This window comes from Anomaloglossus baeobatrachus, chromosome 4 (genome assembly GCF_048569485.1).
Source record: "Anomaloglossus baeobatrachus isolate aAnoBae1 chromosome 4, aAnoBae1.hap1, whole genome shotgun sequence".
NCBI classification, from domain to species: domain Eukaryota; kingdom Metazoa; phylum Chordata; class Amphibia; order Anura; family Aromobatidae; genus Anomaloglossus; species Anomaloglossus baeobatrachus.
The window spans coordinates 26,043,819-26,062,862 of NC_134356.1; positions in this window are offsets into that span (position 1 = coordinate 26,043,819).

A 19,044-nucleotide genomic window follows, 5' to 3' on the forward strand; every position below is an offset into this window, starting at 1 on the left:
AATGTCTTATCATTAGGCCTTGGTCCCACTTGCGCATTGCTTCTGGTGTGAGAGCAATGGGACCCCACTGATCAGGTGATTATGGTGCAGGTGGCTGGAAATGCTTATTTCTGGATCTGCTTCGTCCTCTGATGGATTCCGCGGCCGGGTACTGCACATCCACCTCATTGATTTTAATAGGAGACTGCTGCCACTATCAGAAGACGGAGCAGATCCAGAACTGAGCACTTCCGGCCACCACCGGCACCTAGAGTAGGGAATTGGCGGGGTTGCCAGTTGCCGGACCCTGACCAATGAGACATTTGTGACCTATCCTAAGGAAAGGTCATTAATGTTAAAGTAGTGGAAAATCTCTTTAATAAAGTCTTGTGCCGTCTGACAAGTTAAGGGTTACTATGTTTTTATTTATGTTGTTAGGAGCATTAAAGGGGTTGTCCAAATTTGTGATGAGTCTGCAGTTACTCTGTGTGTCCCTCTGTGACTGCAGCCTTCTGAATTCTCAGTGTGCACACTGCACGCTGTCAGGATTCTCTGGTGCCGGCAGTGACAGTGGGAGGTTATGAAGCTGCAAGTATGCGATTTACATAAATGTGGCCATGTGCTGAATAGACATGCTCAATGAAAATGAATTGACTGAGGCTGGACACATCAAATCAGAATGTGTCGAGAAGTATACAAATCTCATACTTGTGCTCACATGATCGTCCACTCTCTCCACTGGCACCCCCCCTCCCCCCCCTCCTCGCCGCAGATATGTGCAGCGGCAAATTGTTTTTCTACAAAAAAAGCACTGCTCGTAACTAGTGATGAGCGGGGACTACCATGCTCGGGTGCTCGGTACTGGTAACTAGTGATGAGCGGGCACTAACTAGCATGCTTGGGTGCTCAGTACTCGTAACTAGTGATGAGCGGGCACTACCATGCTCTGGTGCTCAGTACTCGTAATTAATGATGAGCGGGCACTACCATGCCCGGGTGCTCAGTACTGGTAACTAGTGATGAGCGGGCACTACCATGCTCAGGTGCTCAGTACTGGTAACTAGTGATGAGCGGGCACTACCATGCTCGGGTGCTCAGTACTCGTAACTAGTGATGAGTGGGCACTACCATGCTCAGGTGCTCAGTACTGGTAACTAGTGATGAGCGGGCACTACCATGCTTGGGTGCTCAGTACTGGTAACTAGTGATGAGCGGGCACTACCATGCTCGGGTGCTCAGTACTCGTAACTAGTGATGAGTGGGCACTACCATGCTCAGGTGCTCAGTACTGGTAACTAGTGATGAGCGGGCACTACCATGCTTGGGTGCTCAGTACTCGTAATTAATGATGAGTGGGCACTACCATGCTTGGGTGCTCAGTACTCGTAATTAATGATGAGCGGGCACTACCATGCTCAGGTGCTCGGTACTCGTAACGAACAGTTGGATGCTTGGATGACTTGGATGGGCATGACTTGAGTACCCAAGTATAATGGAAGTCAATGGGAAATTTGAGCATTTTTCTAGAAGATTTCCCGCAAAAATGCTCAAGTTCCCCACTGACTTCCATTATACTCAAATATTTAAGTTGCGCCCATCTGAGCATCCAACTGCTCGTTACTAGTACTGAGCGCCCGAGCATGGTAGTGCTCACTAATCACTAGTAACAACGTACTTGTTAAAAACATTTTTGAAAGGTTAGGATGTTGCTGCCTTTTTCATGGCAGAATAAAAACTTTCACTCTGAATTTGGACGCTATCTCTTTATAGACTGCTGAGACCCCCCAACCAAACCAACCCCCCATGCCCGAACAAAACACACGTTTGTAATAAAACAAGTAAACTTTATTGGAGAGATAACCAAGTGCAAACATATAAAACTCTCATCTTTTGCTGGGTTGAGGTCGGTCACAGCTTTTACATTAATTTGTGCAAATATCAAAACCAACTTATACTGCTGTCAAGACGAGGCGTAATGCCAGGCCGGTCACCCGGTGCAATCAGCCTTCGCTTGACACCACCATTCCAGAACTGACCGCCACGGAGGAGCAAAGTCCCTAGACAGCGCTCCGACCCCCACCCATTAAAAGAAGTGCCTGCTCAATGCCATCTTGAAGGCCTGATAAAAAAATATCGATGCCAATGTCCGATAAATGGACGCCATCCGGCAACATGAGGCTAGAGTTGTCCCCTTCCAGCTGCCTATGTCTGACGACTACACCACCCTTAAAGCGGATGAAACGGGACATTCTCGCGTTCAAAGTACGGCGTGACCGCTCAACCGCTGCTGCGTCGCGAGCCCCCTGCCATGCAATGCGGGGAATTACTTCTGACCAAATGAGAACCAGCTCGGGAAAGAAACCGTGGAATTTATCCACGTCAGACCTCATAGTAGTCAGGAGCTCTGCAAGCCGGTAGGAACAAAGATCATTGCCCCCGGCGTGTATTATTATTATTATTATTATTATTTATTATTATAGCGCCATTTATTCCATGGCGCTTTACAAGTGAAAGAGGGTATACGTACAACAATCATTAACAGTACAAGACAGACTGGTATAGGAGGAGAGAGGACCCTGCCCGCGAGGGCTCACAGTCTACAGGGAATGGGTGATGGTACAATAGGCGAGGACAGAGCTGGTTGCGCAGTGGTCTGAGGTGTATGAGAAGAATCACCGGGGACGCAGCAACTTGAGCGATGCCGACTACCTCCGGGAGAACCTGCGGCCACATCAGGCCTCTGATGCCCCTCCAATGCACATCGAGGCCACGAAAGCCGAGATGCCTTCCACCCGGACGATACGCCGCTCTCTGGCCAGCCCAAAAAATATATGAGTGGCCCAACAGCCACACCGCCGGCCGTGCACCACCTATGGAAAGAAACAGAATTAGTAAAGCAATAAATCAGGTCGAACGTAGCGCGCAAAGCAAGAAGAACGCCATCTACCAATGCGCTGAATCTCGGAATTGGACAAACCAGCTCTCGCGGCCTCGGTAGCCGCACCTATCCGAAAGGAGTGTGTACCAAAATCAGTAGGCTTCAAGCCAAACGATCGCAGGCATTTACGAAAGAGGGCCAAAAACTAGAACTTTGTGAGTGGTGAACCATCCTCGTGAGATAAGAAGGACACACCAGAGCGACGCACAGCTAGATAGTTGTTTACCAAAACAATGGGGCAGACAGGGCCAGGGATAGCGAATAAGGGGATCCAAGAGCCCCTGCCAGATGGGTCCGTTTTGGACTTACGGATGCGGATACGCAAACCCCCATTGCAAACTGTAACATCATTGTGCCGGAGGCCACCGGGACGGTTCTTCGACAAGGACAAAAGCTCACCAATTCGCAAAGCGCCAAACAAGGCCAATCCAAAGGAAACCGCGAAAAGGGCGGATTCAAAGGGGGATGAGCAAAAATTATGGACGGCCCCAATGAGGCGAGCCAACAGTGCAAAAGAAATGGGCCGTCTATGCTCCAGGCGGGGGGTCAACCGACACCAACCACGAACGGCCCGACTGATAATAAAAGATTTTGTGACGTCCGACCAGCCGCGAAGCTTGAAATGGAAGGCGATGCCAGTTAAACGATTCCGGGCCACGAACCCAGAAAAACCAGAATCACGCAAATGTATCAAGTACCGAACTGTAGCTGCCAAACGGGCAGGTTCTGAACTGTCAATCGGAGGGTGCCCCGCAAAATTCAGCCATTCCGACCATGCCTTACCATAAGCTTGCCACGTCGCAGGAGCCACGGAAGCTCTCACCAACGGAATCAGTTGCTGAGAAGGAGGTTCCACATACTGACAGAGCAGGGCAAGCTGTCCGGCTGAGCGCGAGGGCAAAGCTCTCGGAATTTCTGTAAATGAAAACGAGAAAGAGCATCAGCAGCGGAATTGCGAAAACCAGGGACATGACGGGCACGAAACCAGATGTTAAGTTCCAAACATCTAAGGACTAATGACCTGAGTAATTTTATGACCGGGGGGGACGAGGAAGACAAATGGTTAATTGCATGAACTACACTCATATTGTCAGTCCAAAACAAAATGCGCTTATTCCGTAGAGCAGTTCCCCAAATAGCGACAGCCGCCACTATGGGAAAAAGCTCAAGCAAGGTTAAGTTGGAAACCCAGCCTAAGGCATGCCAGGAATCTGGCCATCGTTCAGCACACCACTGGTCATCAAAAATCACTCCAAAACCAAGTGACCCAGAGGCATCAGAGAAAAGGGATAGCTCCTCATTAGTTATTTCCTCCTCCTGAAAGCATGTATGACCGTTGTACTGAGAGATAAACTCAGTCCAAACAATCAAATCAGCGCGCAGCGGTGCCGAGATCCGAATCCGGTGGTGGGGGAGCCTGACACCCCTGGTGGCGAGGGCCAGGCGACGAGAAAAAATACGTCCCATAGGCATGACACGGCATGCAAAAACCAGAAGGCCCAGTAAAGATTGCATTTGGCGTAAAGTAACGCTACGAACTGAACGAAAACCCTTGAGCAATGAAAGTAATGCAGAAACTTTGTCAGATGGGAGGCGAAAAATCATAGCCTCAGAATCGATTTCAATCCCCAAAAAGGATAGCTTTAAAACCGGACCAACTGTTTTTCCTTGTGATAAGGGAACGCCAAATTTTTCCATGAGCCGGCAGAAATTATCCAACAAAAATTGACATTGTGAGGAATCACCTGGTCCTACAAAAAGAAAATCATCCAAGTAGTGAGTGATGGAATGGAAGCCAGACTCCCATCTCACCACCCACTCCAAAAATGAACTGAAAAGTTCGAAATAATAGCAGGAAATCGAACAACCCATGGGCAGGCACGTGTCGTAATAATACGAGCCATCAACGAACCAGCCCAGTAAATGGTGACAGTCGGGGTGAACGGGGAGGAGGCGAAAGGCCGACTCAATGTCAGATTTTGCCATCAACGCGCCCCTACCAGCCTGTCGAACTAGCGAAACCGCTCTATCAAAAGACACGTAAGTCACGGTGGCATCCGCTTCAGATATGCCATCATTTACTGATGATCCTTTGGGGTAGGACAAATGCTGAATCAGGCGAAATTTGCCCGGTTCCTTTTTGGGAACAACACCCAAAGGAGAAACCCTTAAGTTGAAAAAGGGGGGTGAAGAAAATGGGCCTCGAATCCTGCCTGCTGACAATTCGCTTTCCAACTTCTGTAGTAACACATGATGAAACTCAGTAGCCGATTTTAGGTTCTGAGCAAACGAGGGGTCCCTACAAAAATTAAAAGGGATGAAAAAACCGAAAGTAAAACCAAAACGCAGCTGGGCCGCCGCCTCTTTATTGGGATACTGGTCGAGCCACGGCCCCATCGCGAGGATGCTCACTGGCGTCCTTATCCGGCATGCTGGATGTTTTTGCAGGCAATTTTGCGGATGGACGGGTACACTTGGCTGCGGTATGAGGTCCACCGCAGGCGGAGCACTCGTGCTTGAATTTACAGAGGCCAAAGAAACGACAGTGGCCTTCATTAAATGACCAGCATGTGCCGGGTCTACGAACGGCCACTGAGCCGGAGCCGGCGGTGGTGCTAGGGGCCGCTGAATGAAAGGGCTGATAAGCCTTCTGGGCCAGCATCAGTCGCAGCCATGTGTCCGTGGCTTTGACCCCCCAGCCTAGCTGGGGATGGAGGGCTAAACGACGACGAAAATCTTCGTCGTAACGCCACCAGGCAGATCCCCCGTGCGATTTGTAAGAATTGTATATGGTGTCAAGATAAATGAACAACTCGGAACAGCGCTCGGGGTGCTTCTGTCCCATTACGCATCCCATAACACAAAATGCTTGCAGCCAGTTGTTCATAGACCTGGCTACTTTTGGCCTCCTTTCAAAAGGACGATCCGCCGATCGCCGCTCTTTATCAACTGTATGTTGATCAGTGGAAACCAAGGACCATATATCAATATAGTCATTGGCCCATATTTTTTGAACAGTCTCCTCGCTCAAGTGGGATCCCAAAGGGGTAACGTCACAGAAAAAAGCGTCTCTGTGAATATCCGCGCGTGGAGGGGGGGGGAAGGAGGGAGGGGGGTGGGTCAGGTTGGTTTGAAATTTGAGCATTAAATGAAGGGTTAACTAGTATTTTTCCCCCCGCCGCAGGCTGCAAATTTGCCAAAAGTGCTTTAAGGGCTGCTGGCATACCCGCACTATCCCCCCCATGCCCCAGAGTAGTGGTACTCACCAGCATCCTGAATAGGGGCGACATAAGGCTCCAGTGGTGGATCAACGAATTCCACGGGCTGCGAACGCGCTGTGGGAGGAACCGACTCCCTCTGCGGGTGATGGTGACGTCGGCGATGATGCCCATGAGGCACGACGGAGGCGTCCGATGAAACTGATGAGGCGGAAGGAGAGCGCCACCTCGATGAGCGAGAGCGGCGGCTCCTCCGAGAGGACCTGGAACGGCGGGAATGGCTAGGTGCTCCATGCGACCTAGCAGGGCGCTCGTATCGCTCTGGGGTGTGTGATGATGCAGATGAATGTGTTGCTGAGCGTTCGCGGCAGCCGCGGCGGCTACGACCGCGGGCCAGAGCTTCAGCATTCATCTGTTCCAAAGCAATCATGGGGGCCTGTGAAGTGTGTGCTAGTGGGAACAGATCAGATGGGGGGTGGGCAGACACAGCTGGCTGCGCACCCGCAGATCCCTGCATAATGGGTGGCAAGACCAGCATCTGGGGGTTAATGTGTGCTGAAGGGCTTATTACTGCCCCAGCACATAAAGCAGGTTGGCTTGGAACAATGTTTGCCTGTGCTGTTTGTGAAGGCTGGGTGGGAGGGGGAGGAGGCAGTGGGGGCACAGCGTCTGCAGTCTCCTCTATGGATGAGGAGCTGCAGCTATGATGACCTCCCATAGTTGGTGGCAAGTGGAATAGTGGTGGTTCAGGGTGGCAGGGGTTACCAGCTGCCGACCGCGGGTCCGCGTTACCGGAGGGACAGAGTCGGCGTGCGGCAGCCGCGGTCGGGAGCTGGGAGGAAGTGGGCGGAGCTTGTCGCGAGGCGCGCGCACGAGTGCGCATGCCCCGTGACGTCATTGTGGATGGACTCAGGCGCTCCGGCGGGCGTGTACGCCGAGTGGATCGCCTGCCGCCGGAGATAACCGCCCGAGCCTCAGGAGGGAGAGGACGCATCTCAGCTAGGATGGAGGTAAGCCATGCGTCCCCTTCCCTCCCGATCCTGTCCCTAATCGCTGCAGCGAGCGCGTCGGCCATCTCTCACCAGAATTACTGCTGTGTCTGGGTAACCAGCAGCACAGCAGCTTCCAGGTCTCACGGATGAGGAGAGACCGAACCAGGAAATAAGGGGGATTTTATATGGGAAACTGGAGGAGGAGAAAACACTGGGATTGGACACGGACAAGGGGGCGGACGGTTCGGGCATGGGAAGGAAGAATTAACCCCTTCAGACCGGGCTCAGCAGTCAGGGTGCATCCAGCTCAATATTACTGATATGCCCCACAACTTTTGGACATACAACAATCAGGCAAGAAAATATGTCTGGTTTAGCCATTGGCATTAGCTGTAGGTGAGTGAGACTGTGCACTGATCCATGCCTGAGTAATATTTACAATCTGTGGTTTTTCTAAACTTGCAGAGGAAAACGTGTTCCACTTGTGTGTGACAAAAACACTTGCCCTGCTGAATACCCTCTCCGACATTACGCTGGAGACTGGACATGACAATACACAGAGAGTAAACTAGGCCAGTTCTTGCCTCTGGTCCAATCTCCTGATAAGGGTGCGGTTGCATTTCGTTTTGCATGGAGAAGTGAAATCTGATAACATATCGGACTGCACTCGCACCAGTGCAAAACGTTGGGGCAGTGTCCATCTGCGATTGATTTTTCATGTCACATCGGCCTGAGAAATTAATTACAGCACGCTGCGTTTGGCAGCAAGTCTCAGCTCACGCCCCCAATACAAGTCTATGGGAGCGTGTGAAACATTGCACTGCACTCACATGTCATCCGACAGCAATGTGATGTACGCAGAGACAGGCCGGGGAGGAGATAGGGAGAAAGTGCTCCCTCCCTCTTCTCAGCAGCTGAGATACTATCGCAAGATCGCATCACAGTCGCATGACTCTCGGCTGACGCCTGTAGCAGAGGGTCATTAGCATATCGCTTCTGATGCTCTTGCATCGGAAAATATGCGCAAGTGGAATCGTACACTAAAGAAGGTAATAGGATTGTGCCTCGGGGTATCTGCCTGAGAAAGCACACAGTCTAGGTATGAGTGAACCTGGCTGTTTAGCCAGTGCATCTCTATTTGCTGAAGTGCTTCAGGTTTGTGCAATAACAGCTAAAACCTGTGATCCATCATGCCAAAAATACTGTAGCTGCTGCTGCCTTGGTTACTAGTTGTAGGCCTAGCTCTGTCACAGGTAGGGGAACATTGTGTCTGGGGGAGATCATATAGGGTCTGTTGGTCAGATATGCGGTTGGGAGGTGTTCTCTCAGTGAAGACGTCACAGAGCAGATAGCAGAACCTATTCTGGTAATAAGCCAATTACGACAACCTTTCGGAAGCTGGAACAAAATAATATTCAATATTGATTACTTTTCTTACTGGTAATAAAATGCCTGTTATCCCACCAGAATTCCAGCATACAGCTTACCATGCTGGCCAGCACAATCAGGGCCCCATTTGGTTCATTATCATCAAACTATTGAGAGAGTTGTTTGATATTATCATCATCATCATCATCATCATCATCATCATCATCATCATCATCATCATCATCGATTGCCCTGTCCCCCTTCGCATCCACCTGCTGCTGCAATTCTTCCTCCTACTACGTTCTCCTTATCTAGATCTTGCTGCAGGTAACATAGACCTTGAGAGACCCCAACTGAAGCACTGTGTAATACTATTGTATGTACTGAGGATTTCGATTGCGTAGGGCAATGACAACCAGAGACGGGTTCTTGGTGCAAATACGTTTATAATATGCAACCAACAATATGTACACAGAACAGAACATAAACACAGTAGAAATAAACACAGTAAATACCTGCCAGGTTCGGGGCAAAGGGGAATTCCCGGGGCCGCGCACCGGACTCCCCCAGGGAGACCACCAGGAGCGAACCCCTATACAGGGGCTGTCTGGCGATCACCCCAGAAGGCCTAAATGCTCAGCAGCCGAGACACGAAAGGGCAACGGGTATAGTCCAAAAATGTCCGTACGTGATGTGAGTCCTAGGGTGGATATGAAACGGAAGGAACTGGGCAGAAGTGCCGACCAGAGACGGCAGACGGAGTCCGGGCACAGCTTGATGAAACCAGGTGAAGTCCAGAGCCGGTGTCGGGTGTTTCCACAGGATCCAACTAGCAATCCGGAGATGAGAGCAGTCGGGCAGGAGTACACAGGAAGCAGTATACTCAGGCAACTAGACTAAGCTTAGGGGCGGCCTTTTAAACAAATGAACAGGAAGTAGGGCAACAGAACAGAAAACTCCATGTTAACAAAGGGCAAGATCCTACAGAAGCAAACTGGAAATCCCGGAACACTGACAGTGACTTGTTGTTGTTCTTCATTCATCTTGTCTTGCACTCTATGTTTTTTTGCCAGGATGAATGAGGGGGGGGACATTGTTAATTTCACTCTTGTCCCTGTAGATAAATGTGGTTGCCTCTTCAAAGGCTTCAGTAGACTACACACATCCCTCATCAGCTGTGACTAGCATACCGCAATGTAACCCAGGCTCCTGGTAGGCTGCTGTATGAGTCCATCACTTTTGTTGCTGCTCCTACAAATGCTTCAACATATGCAGCGCAAAATTCCAGCAGGTTGCAAAATCTCCGACCATACCATTTTTGCCATGCCTGTAGGGTGTTGTCTTGCCATGTCAGAGCATTTGAACTGAGCTGCCACTTCTCTGGCCATAGCTCCCTCACAACTCATTTGTTATATCTCTTGCTTCTCTTCACTTATCCAAGACAGGTATAAAATGGCTGTGGCTTACAGCTGTCAAGTATTTTTGAAAAAGAAAATAGTTTTGGTTACTATGGATTATGTTACCTGTTTGGCTATATCTGTACTTACTGTAACATCAAGGAATTTTCCTCTAGGCGCTTTACAATTTTGTTCAACAGCAAAATACTTTTGTACATTTTTGTCCTATATAAATTTGGTCAACACGGTATACCTTGTATTACTTGTGTATGGGGCCATAAACGAAACTAAGGTATAAACAACAAAACAAAATAGTACAAGGTGTGAGGTAGCGCGGTCGGCTGCGCAGCAGAAGACACTGGATCCAGGCATATAGGTTCACAGCACACGGTGTTTAATGTCCAAACAAAAATCCACAGCAATATACATGTCTCTCCAGCAGAGACTCAGGGAGTTGTGATCACTCCCTCACACCCGGCACACCTGCCCCTCGTTCCTGTTTCCATTTAACCCTTCCTTCAGCCTGTAGGGAAACAGCATTAACCCTAGAGTGGATTTACTTTCTATCATGGAGTGAGCACAACCGGGGCGAGACATACCGGCCGTCATAGATAACCCCGGTCACAGTCTCACATACCCCCCCCCTCAGTTCAAGCGAGCGGGGTTGAACTCCTGCCAGCAAACACGGGCCGCGGGACAAGGCATCGGCGTTGCCCTGCAACCTACCGGCCCGGTGTTCAACCGTAAACCGGAAGTTCTGCAGAGAAAGGAACCACCGGGTAACCCGGGCATTCCGTTCCTTGGCGGACCTCATCCAGACCAGTGGAGAGTGATCCGTCACCAAGCGAAACTGCCGTCCCAGCAGGTAATAGCGTAGGGACTCCAAGCCCCACTTGATCGCCAGGCACTCCTTCTCCACTACGCTATAATTCCGCTCGGGAGGGGTGAGCTTCCTACTTAAGAAGGTGACGGGGTGTTCCTCCCCCTGAACCACCTGAGACAGCACTGCCCCCAGGCCGACCTCTGAGGCGTCAGTCTGTACTATGAACTCCTTCCGGAAATCAGGGTGTACGAGAACGGGCTGTCCGCACAGGACCCCCTTCAGGGCCCGGAAGGAGTCCTCGGCCTGCGGAGTCCAGCGTACCATGACGGACTTCTTGCCTTTGAGAAGGTCCGTCAAGGGGGCTGATAGTCCCGCAAAATCCTTTACAAACCTCCTGTAGTACCCCACGATACCCAGGAAGGCCCTAACCTGCTTCGTGGTCAGGGGTCTAGGCCACTTCTGGATCGCCTCAACCTTGTTAATTTGGGGCTTAATCACTCCTTGGCCTATCACGTAGCCCAAGTAGCGGGCTTCCGTGAGTCCCAACGCACATTTCTTGGGATTGGCTGTCAATCCGGCTGTTCGAAGCGCGTCCACCACCGCTTGTACCTGTTCCAAGTGGGTCTGCCAATCGGAGCTGTAAATAATGATGTCATCAAGGTACGCTGATGCATACGCCTGGTGGGGTTCCAGCACCAAGTCCATCAACCTCTGGAACGTGGCCGGAGCGCCATGTAACCCAAAAGGCAAGACAACATAGTGGAAGAGACCCTCCGGCGTAACGAAAGCGGTTTTCTCCTTGGCGGACTCCGTCAGTGGCACCTGCCAGTACCCCTTGGTCAGGTCGAGCGTGGTAAAATATCGCGCCTGTCCCAGCCTATCAATCAGCTCATCCACCCGGGGCATGGGGTAGAGATCGAACTTGGATATTTCGTTCAATCTCCGGAAGTCATTGCAGAACCTTAAGGAGCCATCGGGTTTTGGTATTAGGACAATGGGACTAGCCCATTCACTCCGGGATTTTTCGATGACCCCCAGGCGTAGCATTGTCTTCACTTCCTCTGATATGGCTTGTCTTCGAGCCTCCGGCACGCGGTATGACTTCAGGCGTACCTTCAGGTGGGGCTCGGTGACAATGTCATGTCGTATCAGACTGGTCCTACCCGGCAACTCGGAGAAGACATCGGGGTTCTGCTGAACCAGCCGTCTGGCCTCTCGCCTCTGTTGCTTGGTGAGGGCTTCTCCGATCCTTACTTCCGGTTCGTCCTCTCCGGAGGTCGCTGAAGCCGGGAGTGAACGACCCGAAGAGGAGGGAGATGGGGGAAACTCAACCATCAGGCTTTCCCGTTCCTGCCACGGTTTTAATAGGTTGACATGGTATATTTGTTCAGGTTTCCGCCTACCGGGCTGCAATACTTTATAGTTGACCACCCCGACTTTTTCCTTTATCTCGTAGGGGCCTTGCCACTGAGCCAGGAATTTACTCTCCGCCGTGGGGATTAATACCAACACCCGATCCCCGGGTTTAAAGGTCCGCACGGTGGCTTGTCTATTATAGCGGCCGCTTTGCGCGGCCTGAGCCTCCTGTAAATGCTCCTTCACAATTGGCATGACCGCGCTTATGCGGTTCTGCATTCCTAAAATGTGTTCAATCACACTTTTATGGGGGGTGGGCTCTTGCTCCCATGTTTCCTTTGCCAGGTCCAACAATCCCCGGGGATGTCGCCCGTATAACAATTCAAAAGGCGAAAACCCCGTGGATGCCTGTGGCACCTCTCGGATGGCAAACATCAAATAGGGAAGCATCATATCCCAGTCCTTCCCGTCTTTGGAGATCACCCTTTTTAGCATGGTTTTCAGGGTTTTATTGAATCGTTCTACTAACCCATCCGTCTGAGGATGATACACAGACGTACGCAACTGCTTGATCTGGAGTAGCCGGCATAGTTCTTTGGTCACTTTAGACATGAATGGGGTCCCCTGATCCGTAAGGATCTCCTTGGGCAACCCCACCCGGCAGAACACAGAAAACAACTCCCGAGCTATAAGCTTCGCCGCAGTATGTCTGAGAGGTATCGCCTCTGGATACCGGGTGGCATAGTCAACGATCACTAGGATGTGTTGGTGCCCTCGAGCAGACTTTACGAGGGGCCCCACCAGATCCATCCCTATCCGTTCAAAAGGGACTTCTATAATGGGTAACGGCACCAACGGACTGCGAAAGTGGACCAGTGGTGCGGTAAGCTGACACTCCGGGCAGGTTTCGCAGAACCGTTTTACCTCCCCAAAGACCCCGGGCCAATAGAACCTTTGCAATATTCGCTCCTGCGTTTTCTTGACCCCTAGGTGGCCACTCATCAGATGTTTATGAGCCAAGTCGAGGACCCGCCGGCGATACGGCTGGGGCACCACCAACTGCTCCACCCCCACGCCCCGTATTTCATCTACCCGGTAGAGTAAATCCTGTTTAAGAGCGAAATGGGGGTACCTTACCTGGGCACCGGGCAGCTGGGCCACCCCGTCAATTACTAACACCCTATTCCGGGCATGTATTAACGTAGGGTCCTGGAGTTGGGCTGTCCCAAACGCATCCGGGGATGCCTCCAAGTCCGGGATGGGCTCGACCGTCTCAGCCTCTCCTGCCAATACCTCTAGGGGCGACCTATCGGGTTCACATTCTGTCCCTATCATGGGGACCCCTACGGCAGGTGTCCCGGATTCAGGATTGTAGGGCTCAGGCCCCGGACTGACCAATATCGGAGGGGACCTAGGGGTTCCCTTCCATAAAGTCCAAAAATAGGGCAGATCCCGTCCTAGGATCACGTCATAAGGAAGAGTGTTAAGCAGTCCCACCTCATGTTGCACCTGACCGCAAGGTGCTGTGATGGTGACAATCCCCGTGGGATAGTCTCGGCGGTCCCCATGTATGCAAACCACCCCCACGGTACGTCCTGTGGCCTTTACTTTAGCCCTCAAGGTGGATCGCACAAGGGTCACTAAGCTTCCGGAATCCAACAATCCTGTAACCGGACATCCATTCACCTGTATTTGGCACAAGTGGGGCTCAGTCTCTGGGGGAACCAGGTCAGCGGTACACACCACCTGAGCATACATTGAACCCCGCCGGGTAACCCCACAATCCATGGGCTCCGTGGTCAGGGGACACTGGGCTTCCATATGTCCCACCCGCTGGCACCGCCAACATCTAATAGGGAAGGAAACCCCCTTGACAAGTTGTCGTTTAGGGTACATGGCCTTCCGGACCTCAGGAACGGCGGGCGCGGCCTCAGCCAGGATGGTAGCGGACTCCTGTACCGGTGTCGGCGGTGGGTCCTTGGCCCTAGGCTTGGATTGGCCGGACCGACGGGCGGTACGCAAAGTCTCAGTGTCCCGTATCAAGTCCTGCGTAGCCACATGCCGCTCTACCAGGGACACTAATTGGTCCAGGGTACTCGGGTCACCCTGTCCTACCCACCGTTGAACGGTGACGGGTAAAGTGCGCACAAAACGATCCACTACTACCCTTTCCACCATATGCGCCGGGCTCAGAGTGTCAGGCTGCAACCACTTTTTTACAAGATGTAATAAGTCATAGGCCTGGGAGCGTACGGGTTTGGCTTCCTCATAGAACCACTGATTTACCCGCTGAGCCCGTACATAGGTATTCACCCCCAACCGAGCCAGTATTTCGGCTTTCAGGGTCACATAGTCAATGGCGTCCTCGGTACCGAGGTCCAGGTACGCTTTTTGGGGTTCCCCCGTCAGATAGGGCGACAATACCTCAGCCCACTGGGGGGTCGGCAGCTTTTCCCGCTCGGCCACCCGCTCAAACACTGCCAGGAACGCTTCCACATCATCCCCCGGGGTCATCTTTTGCAACGCTTGTCTCACCGCTTTCCGGACGCTGCCGTCGTCACCCGGTCCCGGGGTTGTTGCTGCCGGTCCGGCACGGATTGACTTGGCCAGGAGAACCATCTGTTCTTGGTGCCTTTTTTCCTGCAATTTCAAGGATTGCTGGTGCTGTTGCTGCTGTTGCTCCAACGTCCGGAGCAGGTGGGTATTCACCTCTTGTTGTTGTGCATTAGCCTGCTGCTGCTGTGCATTAGCCTGAGCCAAATGCCTTAGTATGTCCTCCATGGCGTCGCTGGGTTTGGGCCGTAGTATAGCTGCTTGAATCCAGGACATGTGCTACCGGATCACCAGAAAAGGAAGTACACCTCACCGGGCTGGCATGCCCGCATTCTCCACCATATGTGAGGTAGCGCGGTCGGCTGCGCAGCAGAAGACACTGGATCCAGGCATATAGGTTCACAGCACACGGTGTTTAATGTCCAAACAAAAATCCACAGCAATATACATGTCTCTCCAGCAGAGACTCAGGGAGTTGTGATCACTCCCTCACACCCGGCACACCTGCCCCTCGTTCCTGTTTCCATTTAACCCTTCCTTCAGCCTGTAGGGAAACAGCATTAACCCTAGAGTGGATTTACTTTCTATCATGGAGTGAGCACAACCGGGGCGAGACATACCGGCCGTCATAGATAACCCCGGTCACAGTCTCACAAAGGCCTAAAATGAATCTTTATTAAAGATATGATTAAAACAAGTCATACAGTATTAAGATGGTACCACAAGATATTGGGGATGAACGGAAAAATGTGTGTGTATATATATATATATATATATATATATATATATATATATATATATATATATATATAAAAGCTCAGTGTGTGTGTGTGTGTGTGTGTGTGTGAGTGTGTGTGTGTGTGTGTGTGTATGTCCGCTAAAGGAATCCGCACCGTCGCATTTACAATCACAAAATTTTGCACAAACACTTCATGTGACTCAGGAACGTCATAGACTGTTTTGACAGGAAAATTTAACCCCGCGCTTTACATTTACACTCCAAAACTCATGTTTCCGTTAGCTGTGAGTGGTTGCTTTAGGAACAAAATAAATTGTTAGTATAAGAAGCTTATGTGTGAGGTAATAAGATGTCGGTGGGGAGACGGATAGAGAGAGAGACAGAGACAGACAGACATAGACACAGAGAGACAGACAGAGGCAGACATGGAAATAGGTAGACAGAGGGGGGAAAAGAGACAGAAGGGAAAGGAGACAGACAGGGGAAAGAGACAAACAGGGGAAAGAGACAGACCTGGAACGAGACAGACAGACACACAGACAAACAGACATGACTAGAGACTGACAGACAGACAGGGAAAGAGACTGACACACAGACAGAAAGATAGACAGACAGACAGACTGGGATAGAGACAAAGAAACAGTTACTATCCCGGGCAACGGCCGGGTACTACAGCTAGTATATATATAAAACAAGGTATAGATCACATAATTATACACGCTCGCATAAATGAATTACAATGGATATCACAGGAATGTATTAAAGCACAGTACAAAAAAAAACACAAGATATAAGGATTAATAATTTAATAAATAAGAACGCCCTGACGAAGTTTCTACGAAACGTACGTCGGAGTGGAGGGGGTGGATGCAACTTGTATCATAACTGAACCATAGTAAGTACTATACTTGAATCTTAATTATGTATTAATAGATCACTTTTTGATTTCAATCCTTGTGCTCTGGATACTTACCTTAGCTCTCTTTGAGCTCCCCCTGCTGGGCACTTACTAAAATTTTGGAGTCAATCGATGTACAGGACATTATCTGGGCATTAATATGTTAGCGCACTTAGAGCTCCCCCTGCTGGGCATTCCACGTATTCCACATGCTCAGCTCCGGAGACCTAGTTCCAGCACACATGGCGGAGTATGAGGCAATAGAAAGGTATAGGCATCGACTCAATCCGGACCTCATTATGTGTGCCACTCTCTGCCTGGAGTCGAGCTCTAGTCTCCTTTTTGGCACATATACCGATATATAGTACTGTGCAAATGTTTTAGACAGGAGAGAAAAAAAAATGCTGTAAAGGAAGAATTCTTCTAAAAATAGTTACCGTAATATTATATTTTTATCATTAAAAAAGCCAAAGTGAATGAACAAAAGCGAAATCTAAATCCCATCAGTATTTGGTGACCGCCCTTTACCTTCATCACTTCTTTTAAAGGGAACCTGTCACCAGTTTTTTAAGCTGCGGCCACCACCAGTGGGCTCTTATAAACAGCATTCTGAAGCGGGCTTTACACGCTGCGATATCGCTAGCGTGGGTACCCACCCTTATCTGTTGTACGACACGGGCAAATCGCTGCCCGTGCCGCACAACATCGCCCAGACCTGTCACACATACTTACCTGCCCGGCGACGTCGCTGTGACCGGCAAACCGCCTCCTTTTCAAGGGGGCGGTTCGTTCAGCGTCACAGCGACGTCACAGTAGCGTCACTGAACCACCGCCCAATAGCAGCGGAGGGGCGGAGATGAGCGGGACGTAACATCCCGCCCACCTCCTTCCTTCTGCATTGCGGCCGGGAGGCAGGTAAGGGGAGCTTCCTCGTTCCTGTGGCGTCACACGGAGCGATGTGTGCTGCCGCAGGAACGAGGAACAACATCGTTACTACTGCAGTAACGATATTCGGGAATGGACCCCCATGTCACCGATGAGCGATTTTGCACGTTTTTGCAACGATGCAAAATCGCTTATAGGTGTCACACGCAACGGCATCGCTAATGCGGCCGGATGTGCGTCACAAATTCCGTGACCCCCAACGACCTAGCATTAGCGATATCGTAGCGTGTAAAGCCCCCTTAACATGCTGTATATAACAGACCAGGCCGCTGTGTAGAACATAAAAACACTTTAAAATACTCAACTAAACGGGTCGCTGCTGTGGATGTGGCTCAGATGGGCGTCTTTGTCCTCCGAAGTTGGAGCCTCCTCTTTCGTCCATCTTTGTCCTCCTTCTGAAGCCGCGGTGCATGACGCGTCTATGTCATATAAACTTGCCGGTCCCGCGCATGCGCACTACAATACTTTGAGCTGCCCTGCTCAGGACCTGAATGCCGGTGAGTGTGTATGACATTGGACGCGTCATGCACCGCGGCTTCAGAAGGACGACACAGGCGGTGACAAAGACGGCTGAAGGAGGCGGCACCGGCACCGGAGGACGAAGACGCCCATCTAAGCCACATCCACCGCAGCGTCGGGTTTAGGTGAGTATTATAAAGTATTTTTTATGTTCTACACAGCGGCCTGGGCTCTTATATACAGAATGTTACAATGCTGTATATAAGAGCCCACTGGTGGTGGCCGCAGCTTATAGAGCAAAAAACTGGTGACAGGTTCCCTTTAAGTACCTGCACACAGTTTTTTGGAAGAAACTTGGCAGGAGGTTGTTCCAAACATCTTGGAGAACTAACCACAAATCTTCCTGTAATCTTACACAGACTCGAAGAAGTTGATATCAGGGCCCAGTACAATATCTGATATCATCCCACATCATCACATAAAATGACATAATATGCAGAAGGTTTCATCTGCACAATAATAAGTGTTTGCAGCATTTTGGATGCAGCATGTTTTCGCCACATCGAAAATGCTGCGTTGTACAGTACAAGCACAGTGTATGGGATTTCTAGAAATCCTGTGCCCATTGTGCTTGTTTTCCCTCAGCAAAAACTGACCTTCGGTGCGGCTTTCCGAGCCACAGCATGCCATTTGTTTGCTGCAGAGACGCAAGCGTTCTCCATAGGGAGAATCCAGTGAGAGATCGCAACTGCCTGAACCTGGATCGTGGGCATGGGAGGCTGCAGTCTCCTACGGAGGACACTCACAGTCCTGCAGGTCAGGATCCGCCACATCCAGCAGGCAGTAGGTCCTGATCATGGGCACGTACCCTAATAAGACAAATTAGTTAACCAGTTGGTATCTCCACTGGGATCAATGGTAAACCCAGAGCAACTACACCAGGGGTGGAGAACCTTTTTACTGCCGGGGGCCATTTGGAAATTTCTTCCAACCTTCGGGGGCAGCACAAAATTATCAATGTGAAAATGAACAAACTATATTTGGTCAAACAGTTAGTTAACTCACCCCTATAGTGGTGGCCGGAGCTGCTTCTGTTTTGTGCGGCTGTGATGTTCGGCGATATTTATGTTGCTTCACTCTTTTTCAGGTTTGTCTCGGTCTGGAGCGCAGGCAACTCTTTGTGATAATAAGATTGGTAGACCATAAACATCACACAACAGACACAGGGACTGGTGTATATAAATCACAGGAGACACATACATCACTGAAGGGGCTGTTGGCATATAGATCACATAGGAGACGTTGGGACTGCTGCATATACATCACAGGAGACACCTACATCACAGGAGACACAGGGGGCACATACATCACACATATAC